Source organism: Octodon degus, unplaced genomic scaffold (genome assembly GCF_000260255.1).
Source record: "Octodon degus isolate 3935 unplaced genomic scaffold, OctDeg1.0 scaffold00159, whole genome shotgun sequence".
Lineage (NCBI taxonomy): Eukaryota > Metazoa > Chordata > Mammalia > Rodentia > Octodontidae > Octodon > Octodon degus.
The window spans coordinates 3,669,569-3,679,727 of record NW_004524735.1 but is presented as its reverse complement, the minus strand read 5'-3'; the positions used below and the strand labels follow the sequence as shown (position 1 = coordinate 3,679,727).

The 10,159-nt window shown below is 39.8% G+C and overlaps 1 pseudogene; it reads left to right on the top strand.

The window, feature by feature from the left end:
• The first annotated feature begins 9,652 nt into the window (after window positions 1–9,652).
• Window positions 9,653–9,794, top strand: LOC111813027 (annotated as a pseudogene).
• Window positions 9,795–10,159: the final 365 nt, after the last annotated feature.

Here is a 10,159-nt window from a genome sequence, read left to right as displayed (position 1 = left end):
GCTGTGATTTAAATTAAAACTGCCCCTCAATTGATCCCTGGTATCACACACACAAAAAAATATTCCTCCAAGGCTCATGTGCTCAGGGGTGGAGATTGCAGAAAGTGATTAGAGTGTGAAATACTCAGCACAGTGATGGGTAATTCCGTGTCTCAGTTACTCTTCTCTCATTGCTGGAACAAATATCCAACACCAAAAACGAAGGAAGAAAAGGTTTATTTACATCACAGTCACTGAAGGTTTCAGTCCATACTTGGCTGGCTCCAATCAAAGTGGCACATGGCAGAAAACAACCTTTCATGGTGGCAGCAAAGAACAAGAGAAAAAGGGAGGAGTAACAGCAACAATGGCAACTATGGCTGCAGAGAGGAAGTCTGTCTCTCTGTCTCTCTTATGTTACATTCAGGCTGTCTGCCTCAGGCTAGGTGTAGCACTCACACCCATAACCCCAGCAGTATTCAGACCCATAATCCCAGCCTTGGATTACCCATAATCCCAGTGGATCATGAGTTAATCACAAACTCTAGAAGTCTGCCCATTGACTGCATGAGGCTTGGGTGGCTATCTAGAGACAAACTATAACACTCCATAGCTGAGCACATTACCTGAATGGGTTTTAGTAAGGGGGTTCTGGTAGGGAGTAGGTCACAGTTGGGATGGGAGGACAATAATTGGGAAAGTTCTATCCTGTTGCTACTCCTATCCTCTTTCTCTAGCTCTCTCCTGTTTTCTCTGCTTCCTGGTTGCTATGGAGTTTAAATCTTTTCTCTACCAAGCCATTTATGCCTTGGAGTGGATACAATATGGATGGAAAGTTCCAAAACCATGAGAAAATATAAATACATTTTACCCTGAATCTGTTTTCTCAAGTATTTTCTCCAGGCAATGCAAAACTGAGTGATGTAATTTGGCTATGTGAGCTACACATAGGTTTATCTTCTCAGTAGAATCTGGGTTTTATCAGGGCATTCTTGGTGAAGAGTCAGACTTGGGACTTGCCAGATAGCTCGGTGGATTGAAGCACCTACTTAGGCAGATGCAGGGACTGGGGTTCAATTTCCAGTGTGCTGTACCAGCCCTGCCCCCAGGGTGCACTGTGCATGTGATTGAGACTGGGGATGGTGCCACACACCTGTAATCCCAGCACTTGGGAGGCTGAAAACAGGAGGATTACTATGAGTCCAATCTGTTTAGTGAGACACTGTAGACCCTGTACTAAATACATTTTAGAAATGGGGTCAGACTTGCTTAAAATGGATTTTTCTGTGAGAGAACAAAAGAATTGGCCATCTGTTGTAACTTCTGTGTGGTATAAAGGAAGACAACTGAACTACTCAGAGACAGAATGAAACACAGAATTTAAGTATTCCATTTGATTTTAATCCTATGTCATTATATGATGCGTAGACATTTTCAGAAAAGTGAAAATGTTCTCGTAGTTTTGATACAAATAAAAAGATGAATTATCCATGTCAGTACATGTGTGTGCCCTTGCACACCAAATGCAAGAAGGACCCCACCACCAATGACATTAAACATGTTGAGAAATCATCTACTCAACTGCACATGTGCACATTTATCTCTCATACCCTCTTTTACCACAAAATATCCAAGCATACAGACCCCTTCCAATGTCCATTGTTAGTCATCCTGATATTATTTCCAAGTGAAAAATCAATGACTACTTTTTTTCTCTGCTAGAAAAAAGTAGTCTTTAATATCTATTGGTTGAAAAGAAGATGTCAGAAAGTTGATAAGTTTGAGAATGAATTACAGTCATCTAAATATTCTCTGCAGTTATATACACTACTGGTAGACATTCATTCTCTACAGGCTTCCACATCATAGGATTTGAAAATTGAACAAAGCAGACACTCAAGGACATTTCTTTACATGGAATTTTCAGTTCAAGGCAATCAAGGCTTGAACTCTTTGATTTTTATCCTCATAGCTGTTCCCAGATGAGTTACTCCTAGGGAATATGGAACCTCTGGCTGTCAGCTTGACTCTGAATAAAAGAACATATGGTAATTTTCCACTACCAAGTTTGGGCTTGAAAAACTTACATCTTCATTCTTATATCTGCTTTGTTGTTTTTAATTATGTCAATCCTTGTACAAAACTTTACATGGACATCTCCAAAACACCTACAAATGTTACATTAATTTTGATACTGTATTGAGAGTAATTGTTTTTAAGGACAAATTCAAAAACCTTGTTGACCCTTTCAATAATATAGTTATATTGATTTACAGGAGACTTCCTGTAAATCCACAGAGGTTCAGGGTCGGATAGTTTCTCCTTACCCTTTTCTGGTGCAGTTGGGTACTTTTCACATGAGAAGGTAACAGCTCTTCTCACACTAATATTGCCCATCTGATTGTGCTGAAATCCGAGGGCCTTTAGAATCTGTTAGATTCCCTGCTCAAACAGCTTTTAATACTTGGATCATGTCCACTGTAAACAATATTCTAAGCAAAATCCATACCATTTAGATAATGCAGACTTTCAAGCTCAGAAAAACACAGGGTTGGAAAGCTCATTTTAGATATTTTCTCTATAAAGAACCAATTTGTTCCTTTGTATAGAGTCATTTGTCCCTCTAATATCATGTTAAAGCTTCCACAAGAGGAAAGGGGGTTGAAAATCCTGAGTACTCTTTAACTCAAACCCAGTAGGGTTGGCCATTGTATCCATTTGATAAGCTAGATCCTCCAGACTACACAAAGCCAAAAAGGAGTAGATTGAAAGATTCTTTGTAACATAAAGGAAATAATAAAACTGTGCACAGTACACTACCAAATGATATTGAAAGAGACAGAGGCAATTTCCTTGCTCACGGAAAATAACAAGATAAGCTATGAAGTGAAACACAGCAGGGAAAGGGATGGATGTTCAACCAGGCAAAAGGGGCTATGCTGCAGAGGGAACTTCTGGCACACACAGGTGGAGAGGGGAAAGCTGAACACCCTGAGCTCCAGAATCAAATGTACAGAAGGAAGAGGGGTGGCTCTATAAAATATATACCCGAAGTCCTAGTCTCCCATCTCCAGGCAGAGTGACCAACATTCTTTGTTAAAGAAGTATAATCCCTGAATTCAGTCCTATCTTAAATCCCAGGACTCTATTAGAACATCTTTCCAGCTTGACAAATTCACCTGAATTCCAAGGTCCATTTCCAGATGAGCTTGCCAGTGGGTCCACCTACAAAAAATCCTGAAGTTAAAAATGTTTATATTTAGGTTTCCTGAAAGCAAAGCATTTGACTCTGTTCAGACTTTCTCTAAGGAACAGCTTTTGCCCTCCCTTCTTGATTTCCCAGATTGACATGTAACTTCCAAACAACGTTTAATAGCTTCAATCCCAACTGTTCTTAATGGAGAGTGATCCCAGCGGCAGTTTTGTGGAAAGAGGCAAGCATAGAAGGGGTTCCAAAATGCAGGGCTTTGGATGGAGTTTTAATTCACATTTGGCAGTAGGAAGCTCTGTGTTCACAGTTAAGCCCAAATTTAACTCCAGTTAAATGGAATCACTTAACCTCTGGTATATGCAACTTTTTAAGTGAAGATCTGTTCCATTCTCTAAGGAAACTTTCAGCTCCCACATGTTAGAAAGACAAATGACATCATGAGGATTTAAATATGGAGAAGACATTTTAACTCTTCAGGCTCCTGGACTAGCAGCTACCATCATCAGTCACATGGCTATAACAGCAGCATGGTCCAGTAGATGAGAAGGGGCAGGAGGAAGGATGCCTTTGTTCCGTTTCCACCTCTATCATCAGCTCACTGAACTTTCCCAGAAGTAGAAATATTTCAGTCCTCATTTCTAATGCTTGTATACTAAATGAATTTCTTCATCTTTGAATTTATTGCAAGCATATGTGCAGTAAATGAGTTTGTTTTTAAAAAGTAGTTGAAAAAATTATTCTGAAGATTATTTTATGGTCATGCATTTCAACTTGAACAACTCAAAAACTCTTCAGATGGAAGCCCCAAATCCCTTTCTTCTGGAATGTTCTTACATAATTTGCTTAGGTTTAGATTAGATTTTCTGGGATTAGATAAACTGTACTTCTACCCAGGTTTTAAAAAAATAAATACTCTGCAGGAAAAACTTTCCAAGGATAGAAATTCTATTTTAAAAATAAAACAAAACGAAACAAAGACAAGCAGAAACCTGGACTCTTCACAAAATCATACCCTTTCAAGACATTTCTGTTTCTATTTTGCATTATTGAGGAGAGAGCCCTGGGCCCCACCCATGCTCTCAAATGCTAGCTCACTAAGCTGCATCCCAACCCAAGAGATTTCATTTTACAAATTTGGCTAGTAACCACCAACTTTAATGTTTGCTAGTGATTTCTACCTGTATCACTTAGTTGAATAAAAGATAGATCTCTGGAGTTATAACATTGTGGTAACTGAGTTGCCTAACCACAAATATGTTATTCCTTCCTCCTTCCACTTCCACACTGAAGAATAAACTTTCAGGAGCCACCTTCACTTATTCCAACTTCCCAATGCAGCCATGCGCCTATGCAGATCCCAGAGCTGCCCTGCTGGACCTCTCTATATCTCCAGCTGTGGATACATTTCCTTGGGTTAACCCATCTTTGTTCTCCAACTTCAGCCATTCAAATTATTTCTACTGCTACATTCTATGCGAGGTCTAGCTATTTGTACTGCTGATAAAGGATGGCTCAAGAAATCAGCACACAGTAAGACCAGAGAGAGTTGTTGTTTCCTTTAGAATGTTACTGATTTGACCCTGGCTCCTAAAAACTCCAATGGTGGAGAATGAATCTACTCTCTGCCACTTCAGATGTGCTCACCTCCATCCACTCATCCCTCAGTTATTGACACTCTGCTATACGTTGGACATTATGTTTGGCCTTAGTGGTAAACCACTTCTTTCCTGACCTGAAGGAGGCCATGGTCCATTTTGGTAGAAAGAAAAGTGATCGATTGGAATGCAATGTAGTGAACAGGATGCTAAGTGGGTTCTTGACCCTGAAAATAAGAAGGAGTCAAGAGAGTTCCTCGGCAAGATCTCTTCTGAGAAGAGTCGTGAAGGGTAAGCAGTCATCTTGCAAAGCTTTCTGGTGGCAGTAAACATAGATTAATGTATCTGAAGCATAATATGAAGTATAGAGAATAAAGATACAGAGGCATATGAGATGAGTCTTTCAAAGGAGCACCAAAACTTTCTTAGGGTGTAGCACGGAGGCCTCTGCTATGGGTATCAAAGAAAGAGCACCAGGTTTTAAGGATGAGGTAATGAGGTCAGCTATGAAGATGGTATATGCATTTTAATGAATGTCAGTTTTACAATTGAGAATTAATACCAAAACATGTTCACTGATAGGAAATTAAAAGGTCAGTTCTTTTGTCAAGGGATGGATAACAAAGTAAGAGAAACAACTTTCTTTTAAATAATCAGACATCATACTCCCAGATGAGGACATTAAAAGACAAATTTCGCCTAGGCTAATAGTCAGATTAGAATACATGTGATAGCTGGAAATAAAGCACAATCATCCTAGACAAGTAGGTCTAGAAGAGAAATAGCAGTGTGCTCCCGGAATCCACACAAGAACACTAAGCTCTTGTTCTATCAGGACTGTTATTACTTGGATAAATATCTGTCTACAAATGAGAGCTAAGGTGCCTTTTGTTTCTAACATGCTTGGATTCTTAAATATTTCATGTGTCATATTCTGAACTGCCCCATGGTCATTGGTAAGCCATGTTGATGAGCGCAAAGCATCCCCGGTCCAGTGTCTAGGCAGCTGCCGCCTTGGGTTTCCCTGTGCTCAGCATATTTTCCAGCTGCTCCAGGCCAGGATTCCCTGTTGATGCTGTGAGCACGGATGGGGAGTGCTAAAAAAAAGCTACATGCACAAGCTGTAATGAAAAGTATTTCATGAATACTTAAACATATTTTTTTTTAAATTTCAACACAGTAGAAGTCGTAATGGCACCAGTCCACCTCAAAATATCTTCACTTAAAACACACTCCCTCATTCTTGCCATTTTTGGAAGTTTTTAAGGTTCTATTTCCTGAGTGTCCTAAGTTGCGCTGTTATGGCAGCCTCTGTGTTCTGAGCTGATTCGAAGCATTTCGCTTTCTTTTCTATTCTGGGGAGAAACCCAAAGTCATGGGAGCGGGTCCAGTGAGCAAGACAGAGAGGCCGCCCTGCAGCGTTTTCAGGAGCCAGGTTTCCACTGGATGGCCTTCAACAGCAGATTCACTAAAGTCTTGATCACACCTACTAAAGAAACTCGGGAAAGACTGCCAAAAGTGCTTCAGAAAGTGGAAGGAATAATGGGATAGCAAAGTGTGTTTACTATATACATATTTTTTTAATGAACTGTCCCCCATATACCTTGTGAGAATTTCTTAGATTATCAGAAAACATCATTTGGTTGAAGCAATGTCTACATGAATCTTGCATCGCTGTGAAATTAAAGTTTTTCATACTGATTTTTTATTTCTAGTTGCAAATTTGTCCTTTTTAAAAGTGATCTTGGGACTTGGACACTAAAACTTATTACAGCATTTACATCTTTACAACTATTTATGCTAACCAACATGATTCTTATCACAACTCCATAATTAACTAATCAGAAATTGCCTACCTGGTAAACTAAAATGTAAGAATTTATGCCCAAATATTTCAATTAAAGAAAATAACTTAAGTTTCCTTATTCTGAAAATATTACACTTTATATGTTGTGAAGGTATTTTGTGTTTCCAAGCATTTTAAATCTTCATATTTTCTGAAATTAAATTCCCTTGTAGAGAAATAACTGAAGGAATGGCCTATCTAATCTCTAGGTAGTTGACTCATTTTCTATTTATGCACTAAATTATTACTACATGTATTTCAGTTCTGAAATTATTTTTAATTTCTCAAATGTATGAGGTGTTGTGTGATAATATGATACGTACTCATGATGCATAATAATAGCATTTCTATTTCCTCAGATTGTGTGTGTGTGTGTGTGTGTGTGTGTGTGTGTGTGTGTGTGATATACTACTGTAAATTGAATCCAAGGACCATTTTTATCAAACTTAACTGATCTTACCTAATCTAGAAGACCTGGAATTTCAGGCAGGCACTACTACATCAAGAATAGTTTTTAGGGCCTGGGGAGATGGCTCAGTGGAATAAGCGCTTCCCTGGCAAGCCCAAGGGCCTGAGTTCAATCCCCGGTTCTGCAAAAAAAAAAAAAAAAAAAAAAAAAAAATAGTTTTTAAAAAATTGTTTTAGACATAATTTTGTATCATTATGGTTTGTTATTTACAATTTTGAGCCTTTTTGTTATTTATGCTACAGTGTTTACAGGTATAAGTGCTGTAATATGTTTTCAATAAGTTTTAGTGTCCAAGTCCCAAGTCCCTACTACATGTACCACATAAAGTGGGAATGGAAATACAACCCAGGCGTCAATCTATACCACTTCTCCACTTCTCTTGGTTCACATGACTACTCACAGCACCTGGATGTTGAGAAGAGCAGGCCAGGCCTCCAAAGAGCTGTGGAAAGTCCAGGAATCTATTTATTTATTTATTTAAATGTATTTAGTACACTGTCTACAAGGGCTCGCTACACAGATTGGACTTGTAATGCTCCTCCTATGTTCAGCCTCCCAAATGCTGGGATTACAGGCATGTGCCATGCCAAGTCTCAGTCCCCTCTCAGCCCACCCTGGGGGTGGGGCTGGATGGCACAGTGGGGGTTGAACCCAGTTGCTGTGCCTGTCTAAGCAGGCGCTTTAATCCACTGAGCTATCTGGCTGGCCCATACACTTTCAATGGCAGAAGTGGAAGCCAAACCTAGGTGAATGTTACTGTGTACCAAACATGAGAAATCATGCTCATGAATTCAAAGAGCTGACGTGACTGTGAATCAGGACTTACAGCAGCATAAAGAGGAGCAGGAAGGCGAGTGCAGAATATAGGAAATTCCTGCTAATTCAGTCTGCACTGCACCAAGTCATATCATTACAGATATTAGCCAGAAATGGCTTCGGTAATCTCCTGTATCTCTGTGTCAGTCAGGGTTTTACTAGAGGAACAGATATAACACAAGATGTACAAATGTGTAAGAAATTACAGGACCGGCTTACGACGACCAGCCACAGAGCCTGATGAGGAAGCGGACAGAGGGCGTCTGCACAGTGGAGACTGAAGGATTCAGTCCAGGGTTTGGAGTTCACTGCAATGTTCTGCATAAGTCTGTATCAGGAGGCTGATGGATCTATGATGGAAGACTGATGATTCTATACCAGAAGACTGATAGATCCAGGACAGAAGCCAAACAGTGTGCTCTAGAAGCCAGAAGAGGACATTCAAGCTCTCTGTAAAAACCAGAGCTCCTCTGAGGAAATGGAAGTCTCCTTCCTTCCTCATTTCCCTTTTATGTCCTTTAAGTGATGAGTTACCCTGGGGTGGGCGCTCTCCACCCTAGGGTGTGACATTGCTGAGCTGATTTAGTTAATCTTTTAACTTCTCAAGTTTACACAAGCCATCAGCCACTATAGTCACCAAGTCAGAATCATGAGCCTTTCATAATAAACATGGTCACATTTCTGGGGGAGGGAAATACTTGTGGGAGAATCTGAATCTTGCAAGGAAGAAAGTTGACAAAGTATGGGACAAAAACACCTACAAGTGGCAAGTAAGAGACTTAGATACCAGGTTCTCCATTAGGATTCATTTGCCACAACCTTTTATGCAAGCCATTGATCTCCTCTGGATTACTTAATCACCTTGAAATTACATATCTGTCCTGCATGCTCTGATGGCTTAATGTGAGGTTTGTGTAAGAAAGCAAGCATGAAATTAAAAGCACAATATTGAGTCATGCATGTATGAGGTTAAATGATCTAGGCAATCAAAGGAATTGTCTTTAGATAAGTCAACAGCACAGTATTTATCTGGGAAGAAATACTTATTGAGAGCCATTAAAGCAAATAAGAAAGAGGGCATTAGCCCAAGGTTGCTTGTTTAACTGAAGATCTTGCATAAATATTCTACATGAGCAGGTCAAACCTCAAACCACAATAAATAATAAAAGGAAACTCAACCTTAACTAACCTCTAGCTAAGGGTATGCCAACAGTTGATACCCAAATAACAAAAACAACTAACCATCGCTAATCAGCCAATCATGTCATTTTAGTACTTCACTTCTGTGTTCAATGTATAAAGCTGGCTGCTCATGCTGCAGAGAGAAACTCTGTTAACCACTTCTGTTCTGAGGGCTGCCTTATTCATTTACTATGCTTCATTCACATTCAGTGGTCTACGGTCCTTCTTTAGCCTATGACGTAATATATTAGCTAGACACTGTGCTTGGCACTTCTCATTCTTATCCTGAAAGTGTGTTGTTATTCTTTCATTTGTGAGAAAATGCAAGCTTCAAGTGGCCAAACATCTTTCTGGAGACCACACAGCAGAAAACTTCAGAGCAGCAACTCTACCCGGGTTCTACAAACAACAATGGACAGGAAAGACGAGTCAGACAAGTAAGAAGAAAACAAGAAGAATCCGTCATTAGGATACATAAGTGAGAAACTTCTCAGCATATAATTTGTAGTTAGAGGCCTGCTATGGTCACTGAGACCTTTCAAATATCTATGGGGATCGCTTCTCGGCCTTTTGGCTAAGATCAAGTGTAGTGTCTGTTTAAATACCTAAGGGTGTTCCATGGACACAGAATTCCTGTTTCAAGGGAGCAGAGGCCATTGTTCATATCCTACAAATAATAATTTGCTTCAGTCCTTCCATAGTAAGAAGCCATGATCCACTGCTTATGACCCACAATCTTGATCACAGCTGGAGTCTAGGCAAAGAGAAAACAGGTGTGTAACGTGCATTTGGGATCATCCTTAGGAAAGCTACTTCAAAGTCACTGTTTAGTGCAAAGAGGATGAGATATAGCAAGTGTATGTCATCTGTCTTCCCCTTCATCACCGTCACCACCTCTATCATCACCACCACCATCATAGCCTTGGGCAAGTCGGTTTTCCTCACCACGGTGCCCTTCTGCATAAATTAAGACAGAGCTGGAGAACTTGGGTGAGTCGAGTCACTATTTACTCTACTGCCTGGATCCCATATATTCAGTCATTTTCATGTTTCAGAATTAC